General features: G+C 35.6%; 1 pseudogene across 1 annotated transcript; it reads right to left on the minus strand.

Annotated features, from left to right (window-relative positions):
* Positions 1 to 223: 223 nt before the first annotated feature.
* On the minus strand, positions 224 to 1,798 carry LOC308264805 (E3 ubiquitin-protein ligase Mdm2-like; annotated as a pseudogene). Its single transcript has 2 exons — positions 1,643 to 1,798; positions 224 to 1,551 (listed from the first exon to the last, which is right to left on the minus strand). The product of its transcript is annotated as an E3 ubiquitin-protein ligase Mdm2-like (transcript).
* Between the last annotated feature and the right edge of the window lie 19,630 nt (positions 1,799 to 21,428).

Raw genomic sequence — 21,428 nt, forward strand, 5'->3', positions numbered from 1 at the left:
AGGTACTAATTTACATTTAAACATCTTACATTTTTAAGAGAAAGTAGAAATTCCTAAAAGTGAATATTCACCATTCTTCCTCCCCTCAAAGTAGGTAATTACACCACAAAGAATTTCACAGGGAGATACTTTCTTGCTTTGATAAATATAAATAAATATAAAAGCCATTTTGTCTAAATTTTTAGGGTTAGAAATATATAATTCTATTTTTATGATAAGTCAGCTAGTTGAAATATGTCAGCACAATCATTTGAATGGGTTGTCTGCATACTGGACAGGGCTTATTTATTTTCTTTAGCTTCTTTGCATGTGTGAAACATAAGATGTTCAGTTTTACCATGAATGTTACAACCATTTTTTGGTCGACCTTGGCAAATCACACAAGTTCAACGGCATTAGGGGAAAATTAGATTTCATATTTTCTCCTTTGTCTTGTGTTTCTTCCCTCTTAATCTCATCATCTTCTTAGCTACTATAAATAAGGCTACTAGAAGTGATGTCTGAAAATAGTCTTCACTCTCTTGTGACTGAGAGGCTTGTGTGACTGTATTGTCATCGTTTTCTTCAACACATAACTCCCTGAACTCATTCACTGTAGTTTTTTGTTTTTTGTTTTTGTTTCTTTTTTTACCATCAGGCATATCCAAACCTTCTTCTGCCTGTGTTGGGTTTTCTAGTTTGACTTTCTCAAGGGTTTCCCCTTTATCTTTCCCTTTATCTTCAGAAAGCCAGTTCTCACGAAGGGCTCAACACCTGTTGCAATGTCTTGGAAGAGGAGGATTCATTTCATTGCATGAAGTACATTTCCAATAGTCAGCTAAGGAAATTTCAGGATCCTCTTCAAATGAATCTGTGTCACTTTGCCCTGCCTGATACACAGTAACTCGATATACCTCATCATCTTCATCTGAGAGCTCTTGTCCTTCTTCAGTAAGGCTGTAGTCTTCTGAATCAAGAGATTCAACTTCAAATTCTACACTAAACTGGTATGAAACTCAGTCCTGATCCAACCAATCAGCTGAACGTCCACTCATACCATCATCAAGATCCGGATGTGGTGGTGTCCCCGTAGACTCACTGCCACTGCTCCTCTCACAGATCTCCCTTATCACACACAAAGCCAGGCTTTCATCAAAGGAAAGGAAAATACTATCCGATATGTGGTGCTTTCTTTGTCGTTCACCAGATAATTCATCTGAATTTTCTTGTTTCGCTAATTCCTCTCCTCCTGGATGAGGTAGATGGTCTAGAAGCCAAATTGGAAGATGAAGGCTTCTCTTCCTGTAGCCCTTGCACGGGATCCTTCTGATCACTTCCACCTTCAAGTTGGCACCTGTTTTCACTCACAGATGCACTGGAATCTGATGATTCTTGTTGACTGACTACCACCAAGTCTCTGTAGATCTTTGTATATATTTTCCTGTGTTCTTTCACAGAGAAGCTCCGCACGTCAAACAAATCTTCTAAAAGATAATTTGAACAAGACTATATGTTGTTGCCTTTCATTATATAATCGTTTATCATAATATACTGGCCAACATAAAATATAACCTTTATCCCAGAATTTCAGTACAATATATAGTACTCATGTGTTTCTAGTGCAGAAGTTCTTAACCTGGGATCCAGGGATGCCCAAGAAGTCCTCTTTCATAGTGTGTCTTTCTGTGCTCCGACAGAAATAACTTCAATAGCTTCAGGAATATGGCTTCGGTCTAACCAGGGTCTCTTGTTCCGAAGCTGGAATCTGTGAGGTGCTTACAGCACCATCAGGAGACACTGACATGTTGGTATTGCACATTGGCCTGGATCAGTGAGAGAGAGAAAAGGTGTCGCAAGTCTGTGGCCCCAGAAGTCAACGTCAGTCGCCAGTGACTACAGCTGCTCCTTGCCTCGTGGAGCTTTTCGCACGGGATGGGCCGGGGGCTCCTTCAGGGCACCCCAGTTTCCTACAGGAGGCGCGCAGAAAGCCCAACGCCCGGGGCCTCCGCGACCATTCCACTCGCGGGCCCAGGACCCCAGAGCGCTTGAACACAGGTAGCCGAGCGAGGGAGGCTCCTGGGCGCCAGGACCTGCCCCAGAAGGCTCAGGGCTGCCCGGGGGACTCGCCTTCTGGCTCCATGGTCTCCCAGCCACACCCGCGCAGGCCCCTTGAGGTGCCCAGGTCCGCGCTGGGTGCCCCCAAGGCCCACGGGGAGCGCGCGGGAAGCCACGGCCCCTGGTGTTGTCATTTGTAGCACATGAAACGAAAACCAAAAATTATTGTATTAAAACCAGTGTCACCACTTTTGAAAATCATGACACAACCTTTACTAAAATAAAAAATGAAAAACCTCATTCATCCTATAGCTTATAAATATAGGTTACTTATCATACAACCTATTTATAAATCTGGCAGAATTTATCAGGTTTTTTTCCTAAATGGCCTTTAAATAATACTTGGTTGGATATATAAACACCTTCATACATTAGCATTCATTAAATTTTTGGCTTTTATTTCCTTCTCAAGGTTCTTTTCTCAGACTTAATAAATAAAAATTAACATTTAAATAACTGTTATAAATATAATTTATTAAGTTTACAAATATAGTGAGCCTAATAATATTAATATCTTGACATTAATTATTATTTTTGTAAAATTTTCTAAAACTATAAGACTGAATCATTTACACATTTTTATTAGAGTTGCAAGTACTGCCAAGTTTATGCCATATTCTCTTACATATTTATGACTACTTAAAATATCAATAATATCCTTTTAACACAAAGCTGTAATACTACGATTTTATTTTCTTATATTAATAGGACCCACAGTTACTATCTTAAATCTAATGTTTAATATTTCAACAGAAAATATGTAGCAAACATATTAGTCATAAAACTTAGCCATAAAAATGAATACTTGTGAATTGCCACCTAAGTCGAAAAGTAGAAACGAGACCTACTTTGAGTCTGCCTACAAGTTGCAGCCCAGCTCAACATTCTGCTTCAGTCCAGACACTACCAATTGTCCTCAATATTCAAACACTTTTTAGTTTATTATCCCTTGGCCTATTTTTACATTTATAATATTTTAGCATATATAAAATCTCCCTAAACAATGCATCATTTAACTTTTCTCTTTTAGAGTTTTTTGCAATTTAAAAATTGTTTATACATAATTCTAAGTAATCCCACAGTTATAAGGTGCATTCTCGTAAAAAAAAAAAAGACTAGTAAACTGGCTCCTCAATGCATACTCTTCTAACACCAAGAGAATTATTTTACTAACATCCTTTTTGACTCTCTATATATGAGTTTATAAACTTTAAATCAAGATAGTGTCTTAATCCACACTATAAAATTCACTAGTTAGAGAAGTTTGTGATTTTCACCAAAATTCATCATTTTATTAGATTTAATGCTTTGCATCTTAAAGTACAAAGACATATACATATCTAACCCCTAATATTTTTAGATTTCATACTAACCCTACAACTTTTTTAAGTATTTTTATTTTAAAGACCTTTGTAATTTATGGCATCATTGTTCATTTATGCTCAAGAAACAGTCAAGCATTAAAATATTTGTAATGATACACCATGATTGAGAGCTCTCAAATTGCTTTGCTTACTTGAGATCATTCTCTCCATACCAAATGTCCCTAACTTTGTAGCACAAACCACATCCACTCCTCATCAACCCTCATAAGGCAATAATCCAATATTTTATTTGATCCTTATAAGTAAAATAATATATTTATATGTATTTATATTTAAAATGAGATAAATCAACTCCTGTACCTTCAGACTCACATTAGGTATTTCTACATTTTCTCTATTTAACCTAGAAATTGAAAAACTTAGGATTATTTTAAAAATCAAAATATTCATAGTGGACATTCTTTTTGTTCCTTTTAAACTGAAGAGTTCTCAATGTCCACATGTTAAGGAATACAAAATAGGATTTTATATAAAGACATGGATATTTTCCTTTACAGGAAATTTAAGAGTTCTAAAAGTAAATTTAACTGTACATGATTTTAGCTCTGACAGCAGAACTCACCCTTGTTTAAGATACATTTGTACTCTGAATGTTAAATTCATTCCTATAGAGTATCTTCCAGATGCTCAGCTGAGAGAAGCAATATTTTTGAAGGATGGACTATAGCCCTCTCTTCACTAGACCAAAAATCCTTAAATGAGAAAGTCCATGAATAGACTTCAGGAGGCCTTAAAATATCTCCAAATTATAAGAAAAATTAGATCTCTGTGTGGGGATATTTTTTCAAAATAGACAGCCTACTGCTTTAACCAGATTTTATAAGTAATCACTTCCAAACATTTTTCATGTCATGGTACAAATAAAAAATTACAATTTTTGTCTACCTCTCTGGAGAAAACTATAGGAACTTAGGGGAATCTAAATGAGAATAGAGTTAAATAAAATTTATGATATTTTATCATGTAATTTTAAGCCCCAAATGCAAAATAATGGAGAAGACAATAATTGTTAATGTAATTAATGTATTTATTTTTTAATATATTTTTGGTGCATTGTAGTCAAACATCTTAATGAAATAAAAATCTTGTGGAGATATACATGCACACCTCATCCAATTATCCTTTATCCAACCCCCATCCCATTTCCTTTCCCTCCCGCATCCCCATACTTGATTTAGTGATTGACTTTGATACATTTGTTTAAGTACATCATATGTTTTGAAGTGTCTTCCCTCTCCCATCCCCTGAGATAGGACACCTTAATTGCTCCTTTATAGGGCCCCTTCTTCAACTAGAATTTCTCCTATTACTCATTTTTCCCTAGTTTTCCAATATTGGAGAAAGAATATGATTTCGTATTTTTTGTGACATTTCCCTGTAAATGCCATAATTTTGTTCTCCTTTATGGCTGAGTAAAATTCCATTATGTATATATCCCATAGTTTTGTAATTCACTCATCTATTGATGGACATCTTGGCTGGTTCCATAGTTTGGGAATGATGAATTGTGCATCTATGATCACAGATACTCATGCATTAGTTTGATAGTTTGGTTTTCATTTTTTGGAGTAGATACCCATAGGTGATGTTTCTGAGTCATATGGTAAGGTTGTTTTCATTCTTCTGAGGATCTTCCATGCTGTTTTTCAAAATGGTTGCATTAATTTGCAATCCCCCAATAATGTATTAGAGTTTCTACTTCTCCACACCTGATCAATTAGTTTATATCTTCCTTGGAAGTCCTTCTTTTATTTCCACACTATTTCCTAATTGCTGAAATCATGACAACTAGGTGAGTGACTTTGATGAGATGATCCACTCCCACCCAATTGTTTGTTGTTGTTGTTGTTGTTGTTGTTTTTGTGGGTCTGAGGATGGAACCCAGAGGCACTTGACCTCAGAGCTACTCCCTGCCCAATTTTTTTATTCTTTATTTGAAACAGTCCGTGAACCGCGATCCTCTGGTCTCAGCCTCCCAAATGCTGGGATTACAAGAATGTGCCACCACACCCGACTACCATTTTTTTTTTTAATAAAGGTCACTTGGATCTGGAGATCTGGTGAGAGATGGGGTAAGGTACTGGCAGAAGTACTTCCTGACCACACAGTTACAGGGACCCATTGGCCCTTTGCTGTGCAGCATGCCCCTGTCCGGCCTTGCCGCATGGTAGGCTCTGATCCCAGCTTTGCTGACCCTGGCACCAGCCTTGCTGCTGCTCGGCAGGCTCTGGTCTCCATCACTGTGGGCAGGTTGTCTACAAAGATTTCCATTTTTCTTCCATACACACACACACACACACACACACACACACACACAAACACACACACACACAAACATATATATATATAGTATGAGAAAACAGTGCATGTCTTTTGCAAAAGCTGGGAGCCCAACTACCAAGCAGCAATGAATTTTGTCTCCCCCCCTGAAGGCGGAGGTCCACAGCTTCACCACGCAGAGCGGGATCTGTTGCTCCAAGCGCACCCCGGGCCCCAGCTCTATGCAGAGAAACCCAGCAGCCATGAGCACAGATGTCTCCTGGGATGCATGTGGCACAGCTGTGACACTCCCCAAATATTTTTCTCACATAGTATGTTGTTCAGGATTCTTGAGCATGTCTGGCAGGAGCAGCCTACTTTCAGGGAGATTTCTTTAAAAATTCAAGGTGAATTGGATTGGATCTGTCTGCCTCTTTCCCAAATATTGGCCGCTGCCGCTGCTGCCACCATCTTTTTTTTTTGACTATGAAAAAACAGTATGTGTCTTTTGCAAAAGCTGGGAGTATGATTACTTAATAAATAAGAAAAATAAGAAATCAGATGCTTTCCCTAATATGTGAGAGCTAGAGAGAAATAGGTCATAGGAGGAACACTAGATGAAAAAGGAAATCCTATAGAGGAACAAATAAGACAACCTAAAGAAGGAGAAAGGAAGGGGGAAGAGGAAAATCTCTAAAACACACAATGTACTTAAACATATCGAAGTCAACCACTAAGCCAAGCAAGGGAAGGAGAGAATAGGGTGGGAATTGGGTAGGGGTTAAATCAGTGATATGTACATGCATGTACACACAAGATTTTTACCCCAATACGATGTATGAATATAATGCACCAATAAAAATTGTTTTAAAAAATGAAAAAACAGTACATGTCTTTTGCAAAAGCTGGGAGCACGATTACTTAGTAGCAATAAATTTTGTCTTCCATCCAAAGGCGGAGGTCCACAGTGTCACCATGCAGAGCAGGATCTGCTGCTCCAAGCGCATCCCGGCCCCCAGCGCTGTGCACAGGAGTGCAGACGGCCATGAGCGCCAATGTCTCCCGGAACACATATAGCATGGTGGCCCAACCCGGCTATGCGAGGCTCCCTCTGATGCGCCCCAAACATTTTTCTTACACAGTATGCTGTCCAGAGTTCCTGAGCATGTGGGGCAGGAGCAGTCTACTTTTGGGGAGATTTCTTCAAAAGTTCAAGATGGATTAGATTGGATGTGTCTGTCTATCCTGAATACTGACAGCTGCCACCGCCACTGCTATCTTGATCTCCTCAAGCCATTCAACTTCTAAGAAACTAATATATTTAAATAAAATATTTTCAAATATTAAAAAAGAATCTTTAGCTTGCATTGGTAAATGTGAATTTTCAATATCAAGGTTAAAGACTACAATGGTATATGCATTTCTTGTTTAAAGCTCTTTAATAAATAAAGATGCATTCAAAGTCTTGAGAGTCACAATCAATGAAAAAATTGGTTGTTCAAAAAGGTAACAAAGAATGTAAATTCAGATCTTTTCAAAATGAATTAAATATAATTATAGGAGGTGAAAATGGCAACTGTAGAATTCAGCACATCTCAGCAGCTGTAACAAACAAAAATTAACTACTGAGAAGGCAGATCCTTGATAAGAAAAAGAAGTTTACATACATAAAAATGAAAACACATAAAAAGAGAACCACAGTGGAATAAAACCAGCAGTCAAAACACCAGATAGCAAAGAACCCAAGCACATGACTGACCTGGTGTGGAGGCAAGATATATCATGCCAATGGAGATAAAAAATAAGCAGGGGTAGCAAAGTTGATATCCAATAAAACAGACTTTAAGCTAAAACACATCAGAAGAGACAAAGCAGGGCACCAATATGTTTGATGAACATAGGTGCAAAAATTCTAAACAAAATACTACTTATACATATTCAAAACCATCTCAAAAGAATTGTACAACATGACCAAGTTGGTTTCATCCCAGGAAAACAAGGCTTGTTCAACATATGCAAATCTATACATGTTATTCATCACATAAATAGAACTGAGGACAAAAATCACATGATCATATCAATAGATGCTGAAAAAGCATTTGACAAAATCCAACACCTATTCATGGAAATAAATCCTTACCTTTCACCATACACAAGAATCAACTCAAGATTAATCAAAGACCCGAAAATCAAACCAGAACTGTGAAGCTATTAGAAGAGAGCATAGGTTTAACAGTCCAACATAGAGACACAGACAGCAATTTTCTCAATGAGACCTCCGAGCTCAGGAAATTAAAACAAGAATTAACAGGTAGGATGGTATCAAACTAAAAGTTTCTGCTCATCAAAGGAAATCATTAAGAATCTAATGAGAAAGCCTACAGAATGGGAGAAGATCTTTACCAGCTACCCCTCTGATAAAAAGTTGATGTCTAGAATATACAAAGAGCTCAAAAGACTCTATACTAGCAAAACAAATAACCCAATCAAGCAATGAGCAAATTAACTGAATAGATATTTCACAAAAGAAGAGATAAAAATGGCCAAAAGATACATGAAAAAAATATTCAACTTCATTAGCAATCAGGGAGATGTAAATCAAAACTACATCGAGATTCCACCTAACCCCAATCAGACTGTCAAGTATAAAGATGTCAACAACAAATGTTGGTGAGGATGTGGGGAAATAGGAACTCTTATACTTGGTGGGAATGCAAACTAGTTCAGCCACTATAAAGATCAGTGTAAAAATTCCTTATAAAACTGGGAATGGATCCACCATATGATCCTACTATACTACTAATGGGTATCTTTCCAAAGAGGGTGCAATCAAAGAACTACAGTAACATATGCATACCCATGTTCATAGCAACACAATTCTCAATAGCCAAAATATGGAACCAATCTAGATGCCCATCAACAGATGAATGGATTACAAAAGTATGGGAAATAGATACAGTGGAATTCTACTCAAGAATAAAGAACAAAATTATGTCATTTGTAAGATGGAAAGACCCAGAGAACATTATGTTAAGTGAGATTAGCCAAGCCCAGAAAGAGAAGGGACATGAGTTTTCTCTAATATGCTCAAGCTAGGGAGTATTTGAAATATTAGAGGGACTCCACATAATGGAGGGGAAACCTCAGAGAAGTCAGGAAGGAAGAATAAGGGAGGAAGAAGGCTGAGATTCATTAATGGAAAAGCTACATGTGACCATGTGTATACATTTGAATAGAATATTATTAACCTGGACATTCAGTATTGGGACATGGAGGGAGGACACCAGTACTGTGTACATGATCCACATTATGGTGTGAGACTATAGTGCATGAATAAAAATAAATTAATTAATTAAATTAAATATATATAAGCTAAATACTATCTATTACATACATAAATTAAACATTACATATAAAAGAAAGGAGAAGAAAACAGGGTCTCAATAAATTACTGTACACTGGGCTCAATCCTGTTATCATCCTATCTCAGCCTCCCAAACTAGGACAACAGATGTGTGCCACCATATTCAACAGTTAACTACTTTCAACAACAAACTACAAGGACATTTGTAAGAATATAAAAATATTCAGTATTAAAAAATTAAACTTATAAAGTTTGACATCCAATCAAAGATTATGCCACCCTGCCCACTATCAAAAATGATAAATGATTTCAGTAAAGTTTAATTCATCAGTGGCATTTCTTTCCACCAATAATGACCTATTCATAAAGAAACCAAGGAAAAAAATCCCACTAACAATAACTAAAATAATTAAAATAATTAGAAATAAATTTAACTAAAGAGGTGAAAGACCTATACAATGAAAACTATAAAATCATGATAAAAATTCCAAAGAAACACAGATTAATAGAAAAATCTCTCATACCTGTGGGTAGACAAAATTAATAGAGTTAAGATGCTATACTACCCAAAGAAACAAATAAATCATTGCAATCCTTATCAAAATGCCAGTAGCATTTTAACAGAAATAGACAATTTTAATATTTATAGAAAACTACCAAGGACTCTAAGTAGATAAAGCAAAAAAGAGGAAAAAAAAGTTAGTAGTATCACACTTTCTGATTTCATATTATATTACAATGTTATTGTATTAAAAACAGTATAATTTATACACATAAAAGCAGACACCTAGACCAGTGGAATACAATATGGACCCAAGAAAAACACCTAAGCATTGTGGTCCACTACGGGGAAAGACAATTTCTTCAATAAGTGATGTTGGGAAAATTCGACATATGCCTGCATAAGAATGGACTCTTAAACTATATAAAACTAGCAGAAGAAAACATAAAGAGAAATTTTCCTTATTTTGCATAGCAATAGTTTTTTGGCTTTTTGTTTTTGTTTTTTGAAGGACTTTTTGGCTATAACAAAAACTCAAACAAGAGGTAAAATAAACAAGTGAGATGACAGTAAATTATAAAGCTTCCGAAAAGAAAAGGAAACTGTCAACAAAATAAAATGGCAGTCTATTCACTGGGAGAAAATATTTCCAGACCCTATATCTCATAAGGGATTAATATCCAAAATGTATAAGAAACTCACATGACTCAATAAGAAAACAAATAACTTGACTAAAAATGGACAAAGGAGCTGAGCGTGGTGGTGCACGCTTGTAATCCCTGAGCTTGGGATGCTGAAACAGGAGGATCACACAGGTTCGAAGCCAGCCTCTGCTACTTAATGAGGCTCTCAGCAACTTAGTGAGACCCTGTTTACAAATAAAATATAAATAGGTCTGGGGGTATAGGCCAGGGGTAGAAAGCCCCTGGGTTCCAGCCCCAATACCATAAAAAAAAAAATGGACAAAGGAGCTAAACAGATGTTAGTCAAAAAAGACACACATATGATCACAGATATATGGGAAGGTACTCACAATGAATCCACTCCTGTCAGGAGAGATACTATGAAAAAGACAAGAGGTCCAAACTGTTGTTGAATCACAGGCTAAAGTCTACCGGAGAACAAAATTGCCACTGTACTGATCTTGGACTCACCAACCTCCAGAACTGTCAGAAATAATTTTCTGTTCTTTATAAATGATTAGGCTTACTGTAGTAGTTGTACAAATGAATTAAGGCAAACACAAAAGCTGAACACTTACTACATGTAACTTTAATGGAAGTTCTTCAGACAGATGGCCTTAATATCAGATGGATTATGAACCTATACAAAGAAATTAAAAGCACCAAAAATAAAAAACTTCATTGCTAAACACATAAGACTACTTCTTATTATTTTTATTTTTTAAATAACTATTTAAGTAAAAAGGCTAGATGGGCATCAAATTATGGAATCATAAGGTTCTTACATAATACCTGAAATGATATAATACTGCTTAAAGGTAGACTGACATACAAGATAAAGTTTTATACTATAAGCTCCAAAGGAATAACTAAATGACCAAACAACATTTATAGCTAACAATCCCCAAAAAGAGATAAGTGGCATTACAAAATATGTTTGATTAATCTAACATAAAGTAGAAAAGAAAAAATGAAGACTGACACAAATAGAAAAGAAATACCAAGATGAGAGAGTTAAGCTTTAGCATATCGATAACCAAAATAAATATAAAAGTTTGAAAAGATCCAATTAAACTCATTGGAGCTTATAAAAAGTAATCATTGGACTTAATAAAAAGTAAGACCATCATATGTTGCCTTGTAAAGTTTACTTTAAATGTAAAGAAATAAATAAACTAAAAGTAAAAGGATCAGCCCAGCATGGTGGCTCACATTTTTAACCCCAGTACTTGGGAGGCTGAGATAGAAGGATCACAGGTTCATGGCCAGCCTCAGCAAGTGACTGAATAATGAAGCAGAACATATTGAAATCTGTGGGATGTGGCTAAAACATTACTTAGGGTGGAGGAGAGATTAGGAATGATAGCCCCAAAAGCCTACAGTAGAAGAGAAGAAACTGCTCACAGGAAGGACCTGAGAGTCTGCCCTAAATTACTGAAAAAAAGAGGAAATTAAGCTCAAAGTAAGAAGAAGAAAAAAATAAAGATCAAAATTTCAATCAAGGGACTAGAAAATGAAAAAGCAGTAGACATGATAAATGAAACTAATTTTACTGGGGAGATTAGAAAAATAAATATCCTTGTACCCAGAGTGACCAGAAAAAGAGAAAGAACACAAATTACCAATATCAGAATGGCATTTCACTACACATTATACAAATAATGATAGGATAACAAGTGAATAAACAACTTCGTGCCAAAAATTTGACAACATAAAGGAAACAAACTACCAAATTTTACTCCCAAAAAGAGCCTACAGCCAGGCGTGATGGTGCACGCTTGCAATCCCAGCATTTGGGAAGCTGAGACAGGAGGATCACAATTCTTGGACAGCCTCAGCTACTTAGTGAGGCGCTTTGCAACTCAGTGAGACCCTGTTTCAAAATAAAGAATAAAAATAGAAAATAGGGTTGCAGGTGTTGCTCAGAGGTAGAATTTCCCTAGGTTCTACCCCCAGTACAGCAAAAGAAAAAAAAAAAAAGAAAGAAAGAAAGAAAGAAAGAAAGAAAGAAAGAAAGAAAGAAAGAAAGAAAGAAAAGAGGAAAAAAAGAAGAGTCCACAGAGATATTGACTAGACATTGAATTGTAATAAAAATATTTTTGCAAAAAATCTAAACCCTAAGAGTTTTACTGAATTTCATCAAATATTAAAGAAATAAATAATATCAAGTATACCCAAATACTTTCATAAACTTGATAAAGAAGGAACAGAACCACAGTTCATTTAAAAAATTAACCCCATGCCAACAACAGGCAAAAAGACTAGCCAGGCTTCCTGGCCCATGCCTCTCAGTACTTGGGAGGCTGAGACAGGAGAATGGAAGGTTTAAGACCAGCAGCATGGAGTAACTTAGTGAAAATCTGTTTCAGAAAATAAAATAAAATAAAATAAAATAAAATAGGGATATGTGTGGATCTCAGAGGTAGAATGTCTCTGGGCTCATCCCTAGCACTACATAAAAGATATTAGCAAGAAAGTAAAGCTGCAGACTAGCATACTTTATGAACATGGATGCAACTATTCTGAACAAAGTTTTCACAAATCAAATACACTAATATCATATACAAAAAGCATAATACATCATGACAAAATGACACTTTATACTGAGAGTATAGGGTTTTTTGACATTAAAAATTAATCAATGTAGTTCATTATAATGACATATCAGAAAATAAAATATCATTTCAATATGTAGATAAAAAGCTTTTGATACAACCTGGCACTCATGTCCCATAAAAACTGAGCTAAGTGGAAATAGAAAAGAACTCTCTAGACAAAGGGAACCTATCATCTATCTATCTATCTATCAAAATTTACATTATTAATGTTGAAAAGTCAAATGATTTTCTCCCAACAGAAAGAAAATATCAAAGATACCTGCTTTTACTTTTATTCAACACTACAGTTCAAGTTCTGGATAGTCCGTTCAGACAAAAATAAGTAAATTTAAAACATCCAGACTGGAGAAGTAGAAATAAACTCTTATTTGACATTTTGATCATGTAAATAATCAAATGAATACTGTAATAAAACACTAGGACTAAAAATGTTAGTAGCTCTGTATATAAGAGGAAATATAAATGGCAACTGTATTTCTAGATATCGGCACCAAACAGAAATATTTTAAATAAAATATAGCATCAGAAAACAAGAAATTCTTAGGAATAAGTCTAACAAAAAATATCAAAGGCTTGTGAACTGAAAACTAAAAAGCACTGGTGAAAGAAATTAAAGAAGACAAAAATAAAGGGAATGGAAGGTCAAAAGTGTCAATATTATTAAGACATCAATTCTTTCCAAATGTACCTCTCAAGTCAGTTAAATTCCAGTCAAAATTCAGCAGTTCATTTTCTAAAAGTAACATTTTTTAGAGTTACAGTAATATAACTTTAAAATTCATGCAGGATAATGAAAAAATTGCAAAGGACATAAAACACCCAGAACAATGAATAAAAAAACAAAACTGAAGCATTAACACTACCTTATTATGTCATGTATAAAAGGCTAGAGCAATCGAAAGAATATGCTATTTGGGCAAATTAAACAAATAAATGAAACAAAACAGAAAAAGAGGGTCCAGAAACATTTTCATTCATATATAGGCAACTTGTGTGTGTGTGTGTGTGTGTGTGTGTGTGTGTGTGTGTGTGTGTGTGTGGTACTGGGCTTGGAACCCAGGGGCATTCTACCTCTGAGCTATACCCTCAGCTCTATTTTTTATTCTTTATTTTGAAACAAAGTCTCACTGAGTTGCAAAGGACCTCACTAAGTAGCTGAGGCTGTCTGCGAACCCTGATCCTTCCATCTCAGCCTCCCAAATGCTGGAATTACAAGCGTGGGTAAACACACCCAGCAGGAATCATATTTTTTTATCAAAGCAAAAAATTTCATTTCAAGTATTTTCAATAATGGTGAGAAAACTAATAGATATTGACATGAAGCTGTACATGGAGGAAAAGAGGAAGGGAGGGATAGAGGGGAAAGAAGGAGGGGCAAAAGAAAAAAAAAACAATATCTACTTCACATCACATACAATAATCAACTCAAAATAGATTATAAATCTAAATGTAAATCCTAAAACGATAGGACTTCTAGAAAAACAAAACATGAAAAAGTCTCAAGGACCTTGGTTGAGGGAAAGGTTTCTTCATCTTCTCTTTCTCTTTCTTTTTTTCCTTCTTCCACCTATTCCCTCCTCCCCTCTCTCTTTCTCCTCCTCCTCCGCCTCCTCCTCCTCTTTCTCCTCCTTCTCCTCCTACTTCTTTTTGGTGTGTGTATGTGTTTGTTACTAGGGATTAAACCCAGAATCATTCTACCTTTGAGCTACATCCCCAGTCCTTTATAAATCTTTTTTTAAATTTTGAAACAGATTCTCACTAGGTGGCTCAGGCTGACCTCTTAACTGTGATCCTCTTGTCTTGACTTGTGTCACCCCACCTGTCAAGATTTCTTAAATATAAAATCAGAAATACAATCAATAGAGAATGCATTGGTAGATCAGACTTTAGCAAATCTTAAAATCTCTGCTTTGAGAGAACACCATTAAGAAAATGAAAAGAATATATAGGCTAGAAGAAAATATCTTCAAATTGTACATCTGAAAAAAAGACTTGTGTTTAGAGCTTATAGTTAACTTTCAAAACCTAATTATAAGAAAGGAAATAGACAAAAGAGAGAGGTGGGGGAGAAAGACTTGAATACCTTACCAAAAACAATGTAGATGAAAAATAAGTACAGGAAAATATGCTCAACATTATTGGTAGTTAACAAAATGTACATTAAAACTGTAATGGCATATTTCTGCACAAGGTTGTGTATAAAATGGTAAAAATCTTATAACTGGCCATACTAAGTGCTAGTGAGGATGGGAGAGGACTAAAACTCTCATACACTACTGGCAACAGTGGAAAATTCGCAACCACCACTTAAAACAGGTGAGTTTTAAGTTAAAGCTTATCAAGTTAAACATACTGCTAATACATAAACCGGTCATTCCTCTTCTAAGTATTTATCTAAAAACCTAAAAAAGAGTATAGTCATACGAAATCTTATACTTTGAAGTTCATTGAGGTTTTATTTATAGCAGCTCTCAACAGAAAACAATCCAAATGTAGAATGGGCAGATAAATAAACAAGTGCTGGCATGTCTATATGATTATTATTACTCATTAATTAAAATAAAAAAATAAATAATATTTAAAATAAACTTTAAAATAAAATGAAATGTGATACATATAACAGCACACATGAATCTCAAAATAATTATATTGAGTGAAAGAAGTTAAACCAGAATGTATTTTAAGTCTATACCTATAATTCCATTTATATAAACTCTAGAATGGGGGCAAAGGTCTTTAGAAACTTTTTCTATAAAGGCCTTTCTAATAAACATATGAGACTCTAGGGATTCTACTACCTATCCTACTCTACTATCAGTCTAGTGTGAAAGCAGCCATAGACATTATCCAAATGAGTATGGCTTTGTTCCAATAAAATTTTATTTACAAAAACTATTGGTCCATACATCACAGAGTTTGCCAACTTCTGCTCTCTGCTATCTAGAAGATGCAAACTTTTCTAAAGTTATAGGAAGCAGATGAATGTCCACCAGGCGAAGGTATGCAGTGTGAGGACAGGAGGGAAGGATTCAAAGGAACAGGAGGAAACTTGGGGAGGGACACAGAAGACCCTCTTTTCATTGAGGTGATGGTCCCACGAATGCACTCATGTGTCAAGCATATCAAATTATGCACTTCAGATACGTGCAGTTCATTATATGTCAATTACACTTCAATAAAGACGTTAACGCAAAACAAAAACGTCTAAGACTATTTTTCAAATCCATTTAACAATTTATAACAGTTGACATTCTTAGTTCAAGAAACAAACAGCTCTTGTTTTTCTTCCATTATCCAATGTAATGCTGAAGTGAATTTCAAATCTAATCACACTTTTTCAGACCAAGTTTTGTTTTGTTTTGTTTTTTAAATGACACTCCCATTTGCAAGGATGTTAGACATGCTGCTGCCATTTGGATGAGCACATCAATCACAAACAGAAGCATTTGTTGTATGACAAGAACGATATTTAGATGTCCTTCTAAGCTGCACCTGCCAGAAATCCCTTCCCCTGCTCTGCCCCCCCAGTCACTTCTCCCCACGCAAGTAGCCACAGCTGGGCTGTGTACAGAAACGCCAACAGCTCCAACAGCTTCTTGGAACCCTTTACAAATGGACAACATAGTGTTTGCCAGCTGGATCCTCAAATAAATGGCAAATAGATCCTCCTTGACCAGGCTCCAGGAGCTATGGAAGAGCAATGACAGCTGATGCTATTGATTTCTGCCATCTGTTTAGGTCACCACCCAAGACATGTGAGCCCCAAAGCAAGCAGCCTGAGGCTGTGGCTACCCAAAGCATAACATCTATTCAGAGGTGTAAAGAATCCTCATCCCATCCCTGTCATCCACTCACAGCATAAGAAAATGTCCCGCAAGCTGAAGCACATTTTACTCTCGCTAGATTGGCAGCAGCGAGCCTTGCTCTCGCATAGTTCTGCTTGAATGTTTTCCATGTGCTCTCTTAAGGGAGTGATGAGAAAAAGAAGAAAAAAATCCTTCTTGGGATTTGCACTCCAGTGTTTACTGCATGAAGTTCTCAAGAATTTATGTAACTTAGTATAATAACACTGGCTGGGGACCCAGACACATCTGGGTTGGAATCCCAACTCTGCTACTCACTAGCTGTGTGATTCTAAGCAGTTCATTTAACCTCTTTTTGCTCCAATTTTTTTATCTTCAAAATTAGAGTAACAAGCAGTTTTCTATGGTGACTAAGTCTGGTAATGGAAACAAAGTGCTGAGTTAAATGTGAGTGAGTAATACTATCATTATTTATGAGATTCCTTTAAACAAATCTTTTTTCTGTCTCAGTATCAGAGTTATCCCAGAAGTTGCTTTATGCCTTATTTTTACTTTATGCACTCTGAGTCTTTAATTTCCTCCTTTATGTTAATTTCTAACGTGGCCCATTTTTACCAAATGTGCTTAGCTTATTTCTTACTTTATGCATCCTCCTGTCTATGACACTTCCTATTTTCATAGCAGAAGATCACATTGCCTCATTTTCTTTTTCATAATTTATTTTATTATATGGTATTGATCTATCTTTGCAAAGCACCTTAAATTTTGCTGCAAATTTTTCTGTTTATTACAGGTTGAGGTATATGTAAACACTCCCAGACCTATTTTTTATATTTTATTTGGAAACATAGTCTCTTAAGCCAGCGAGGCTGGCTTCAAACCTGAGCGATCCTCCTGTCTCTGCCTCCCAAGCACAGGGATTACAAGTGTGCGCCACCACGCCGGGCAGAGTGGCCATTTTGATGATATTTATTTTGCCTATCTAAGAGCATGGATGATCTTTTCACCTTCTAAGGTTTTCTTTTATTTCTTTTTTTAGTGTTTTATAATTTTCTTTGTAGAGGTCTTTTGCCTCCTTGTTTAGGTTTATTCCTAAGTATTTTTTGTGTGTGAGATTCACATAACTCCAACTAGCATGGCAATCATTAAAAACAAACAACAGCAAATGCTGGCAAGGATGTGGAGAAGTAGGAACTCTAATATATTGTTAGTAGGATTGCAAATTAGTTGACCATTTTGGAAAACAATATGGAGAATCCTCAGAAGAATGGAAACAAACTTACCAAATGACTCAGCAATACCACTTTTGGGTGTCTACCCAAAAGAATGCAAACCAAACTACCAAACTAATACATGTTCTAGACTTGACTTTTTTATATACACAATAAGTAGGTTTGTTCACATTTAAAGTTGCTTTTCTTCATCAGAAAGGGTCTGTCCTATAGCAGAGATTCTCTATTTCATGTTCCCCAAAACAACTCTCTCTTTATTTATTTTTTTCTTTTTGTTAACATAGAACAAAAAAGACCTTCATTAAGTTAGCTAAGACAGGCAGGGGATGACTTATCTGCCTCTCCAGGGCCTTGATTTTCTTCATGTAGAACTCCAGCTTGTTGCCCTCTAGTATGTAGTCATCTGCTTGGCCACACTGTCCTAGCCTTGAGGCAGTGCAGGAGGGTAAGAAGACAATGACAAAGAAGCTCTGCCCTATTTATAAAGAAGTCCATGTTGGTTCTGGTATCCTGAACATGAAGGTACAAAGCCCACTGTCTCCCCAGCAATTTTCTCCTTTTAGTTAATATTCTTAAATCTACAAAATAACACAAACTATGAAGAAGAAAACTTCAAGTTACAATTTTTATCAGATCATTATGAGATGAAAGTTGACGCATTATTTCTCTCTAGTGTCTATCAAGCTTAATATATTGTTAGTAGGATTGCAAATTAGTTGGCCATTTTGGAAAACAGTATGGAGAATCCTCAGAAGAATGGAAACAAACTTACCAAATGACTCAGCAATACCACTTTTGGGTGTCTACCCAAAAGAATGCAAACCAAACTACCAAACTAATTTACAATACTCAGATAGATACTAGAGAATTATTCACAAAGTTCTGATTTCCGTAAGATTGCATACTGTCTAAACACTAATTTTCCTCATCCACTTTGTTAAAAGGAAAAAGAGAAAATAACCTTATATCTATAGGAGATGCCCTCGGACTTCAGTCAAACTTCTCATTACTTTTATTGTGGAATTTTTCTTCTGAACCTTCACTCGTTCAAAAGCCATTATTGTGGTCTTTTATATCCAAGGTAGCTTTGTAAAGTACTTAATAGCCTGCGAAGCCTTTTTAGTAACATTCTCACCATCACTGAAATCTACCTTGTTCTAGGTCAGAGAAACCTCTCTCCTTCAGTGAAGAAATTTGAAGTAATTTTAAATGAGGAAGAGTCAATTTCCAACTTTATTAGGAAACACCAGAACAATCCTTAAGAAAATGTAGTCTAATATAATAGGTTATTCTATATTACTAAGTTTTAAATTTTTTCTATCAGTAGGAAGAAGACATATTTTGAAGAAGGCCTTTGTTTCTTAGTGCACTAAAAGACACAAAATGGCACCAAAAAGAGACAATGACATCAGCTACTATGGATTTCGATTCTAGATAAAAAAGGTATTTATGTGGGAATTGTTTTGCTAACTTTGATTCTCTTAAAATTCTAGCTTTTTCTTTTTAATTGAAGGCTGTAACAGAAAATAATACCTGATTTACATTTCAAATGTTCATGTAACTATAAACTTTTATAGTGGTTAACAGATGTTGATGTAAATTTTGCAAAGCTGAGAAATACTTTTTAAATTTCCTCTGCTCATGTCAGAGAAATGTCAAATTGAAACCAGGAAAAGAAATAACTAAAAGAGAAACAAAATTGTGATGGCTAGGAGTATTTGTATCATGTGGCAATTTATTTTTCTCACAAATATTCAAAGTGACTAATAGTGGAAAAAATCTTTAAGTATATGAATTTGTTTATAAACATAAGCTTAAAACCAAGTTTACAAGTATGCAGTAAATAAAGAGACACCTACACATTCAAGTATACCATGATTACAGGTCTTTATGTACAATTTGTCATTACTGGATTTCAAAAAATGTTTAAAGGTTTACTACAAATTGTTATGGATTGAGCTTTAATAAATCTCGGCATCCATAATAGCAATTTGATTTGAACAGAAACTAGCAGCAACTTGCCCATCTCAGAACACACACAGCTGAATCTTATCCTAATAAATCTGACCAAGTTGGAGACCAAATGTGGCCATGATGGAGTGGGTGTAAACTCAGTATTGACTCCTTTGACCACTTGCCTCTCCCAGTTCTGCAATCATTTGAATTAATGCTAAATTCATAAGAGACAATTTCCAGGAAGATAGTGGCCAGGCAATAAACAAGAAGTTTACCTGAAGAGCATACTAGGAATAGGGACGTGGCCTCTGTAAATCATGTAAAATATTTTAAATAATTTCCTAGGCCAATGTTAAAAACACCAAAAGAAAATTTAGGATGTAAATGGAACCCAGTTTCCTAAACTTCCTTTAAGATTATTAATATATTAGTACTTGGCTTCTTAAATCTGAGGACTTCTGTTTGAGTTACTGTCAAGATTCAAAGTTTTCTTACTCCACTTTGTTCCTGCTAAAACTCAGATTTATTTTGATGTATTACAAAAGAGTATGTTGCTGATATTTAAAGAAACAGATAAGGACACCGGATATTGCATGCAGAATATCATCTGTTAACTGATAGATCAATAAGATCTAGTGACAGGCTACAGCCTGTTAATTATGTTTTTCCAAGTCTGATAAGAGATGTTTTGCACCAAACCCTTTTATTGTAGCTCACCACACTCACAGGGGTCCTTGTTGAGGGTTCGGACTTCCAACACATTAAACTCCAAATAAGTGAAATAATTAAATGAGTCTTTTACAGACCTCACACTTTAATGCCATTTTATTGGGTGTTCAATTTAACTTCTACTTGTGGTTTAAACATTTCCTGTTTTCTCTGCTCACATCCAAGGAATCATGTCATGGTATTTATAAGGCATTCATTGGTCTTGAAGGGTTGCCATAGTCTTGACATACAAGTCATAAAGCATTTACACAGAAGCAAATGCGACTACAACTGCTGCTATTTTACATACAGCAAGAATCATCCAAGGGGATTAGAACAGACACAGCATTGTACATAACAGGGCAGCTGGTTGGCTAAATGTGGCCCCCAGCTGTCAATGAGACAACTGATGATAATTAATTGCTAGAGATTCAGAATGATTCAGCCTGTGTTAAGTTCCTGGCTATTGGAAAGACTCTCTAGGAAGGTTGTCATTCATATTTTCAGGCCGCTAGGGGAAACCGGGGGCTTGAAGGCGGAACAACAGATGTTATCAGCATGCAGATTTGCCACAAGTCTGATGGTAAAAATAAATATGTGGCACATGGATTACAGACTTGTTTACATTTAAGAAAAGAATTTTTAATAGAAAATTGAGTGAAATTCATTTTATTGAGGTTGATGTTTGACTATAGTAATTTCTCATGCATATACTTAAAGTTTCAAAGTGCAAAAACACAAGTAGGAATAGTGAGGACAGTGAGAGTCTTTGATTAGCTTAAAAACAGTGTATAATACTGAATTTTCTAGAAAGTTTCTAAAAT

The sequence above is a fragment of the Muscardinus avellanarius genome (genome assembly GCF_963383645.1).
Source record: "Muscardinus avellanarius genome assembly, chromosome: 7".
NCBI lineage: Eukaryota > Metazoa > Chordata > Mammalia > Rodentia > Gliridae > Muscardinus > Muscardinus avellanarius.